This window comes from Somniosus microcephalus, unplaced genomic scaffold, assembly GCF_052327205.1.
Source record: "Somniosus microcephalus isolate GS21.2 unplaced genomic scaffold, FLI_Smic_1.0 unresolved_chr1, whole genome shotgun sequence".
NCBI classification, from domain to species: domain Eukaryota; kingdom Metazoa; phylum Chordata; class Chondrichthyes; order Squaliformes; family Somniosidae; genus Somniosus; species Somniosus microcephalus.
This window is the reverse complement of record NW_028225179.1, coordinates 112,039,837-112,041,216: the sequence shown is the minus strand read 5'-3', so window position 1 is coordinate 112,041,216 and position 1,380 is coordinate 112,039,837.

The following is a 1,380-nucleotide window of genomic DNA, read 5'->3' as shown; positions in this document are numbered from 1 at the left end:
TCCCTCATTCCCTCATTCCATTCCTCCCTTCCCTTCTTTATTTCATTCCTTCCTTCTTTTCTTCCTTCCTTCTTTTCATTCCTTCCTTTCATTATTTCCTTCCTTCCTTTTCTTCCTTCTGCCTTCCTTCCTCCCTCCCTTCCTTCCTTCCTTCCTGCCTTCCTTTCTCTCCTTCCTTCCTGCCATCCTTCCTTTCCTTCCTTCCTTCATTCATGTAATTCCTTCCTTCCTTCTTTATTTCCTTCCTTCCTTCCTCCTTTCCTTCCTCCCTTTCTTCCTTCCTTCCTTCCTTCCTGCCATCCCTCCTTCCATCCTTCTTTCACTTTTTTCCTTCCTTCTCTCTGTCCTTTCTTTATTTCCTTCCTTTACATCCTTCCTGCCTTCCCTACTTCCCTTCCTTCCTTCCTTTCTTCCTTTCCTCCTTCTTTTCCTTCTTTCCTTACTTTATTTCATTCCTTCCTTCCTTCTGTTTTCGTTCCCTCCTTTTCTTCCTTCCTTCTTTTCCTTCCTTTCTTTATTTCCTTCCTTCCATCCTTCCTTCCTTGTTTTATTTCCTTTGTCCCTTCATTATTTTCTTCCTTTACATCTTTCCTTCCTTTCCTTCTGTTTCATCCTTCCTTCTAGCCTACCTTTTCTTCCTTCCATTGCCTCCACCCATTCTTTACTTTCTTCCTTCCTTTCTTTATTTCCCTCCTTCCTTGTATTCCTTTCTTCCTTCCTTACATCCTTTACTTCCTTCCTTTATTCATTTCATTCCTTCCTTCCTTATTTTCTTCCTTCCTTGCTCACTTTCTTTCTTCCTTCCTTCCTTCTTTCCTGCCTTCCTTCTTTCCTACCTTCCTTCCTCCCTCCCTTCCGTCCTTTCTTCCTCCCTTCCTTCCTTCCCTCCTTCCTCCCCTCCTTTATTCCTCCCTTTTTTTCTTTTCATCCTTCCTTTCCTACATTCCTTCCTTTTCTTACTTCCTTACTTCCTTCCATCCATCTGTCTGTCAGTCCTTCCTTCGCTCCATCCTTCCTTTCTTCCTTGCTTCCTTCCTTCCTGCATTCCTGCCCTTCCCTTGCTTATATCCTTCCTTCCTTCCCTCCTTCCTTTCATTCCTTCCTTTATTTATATAATTCCTTCATTCCTTCTTTATATCCTTCCTTCCTTCCTTACCTCCTTCAATCGTTCTTTCACTTTTTTCTTCCTTCTCCCTGTCCTTTCTTATTCCCTTCCTTTACATACTTCCTTCCTTCCCTACTTCCCTTCCTTCCTGCGTTCCTTCCTTCGTTCCTTCCTTCCTTCCTACCTTCCTTCCATTCTTCCTTCCATCCTTCCTTCCTCCCTTTCTTCCTTTTATTCTTACTTTCTTTATTCCTTGTGTTCATTCCTTCCTTCCT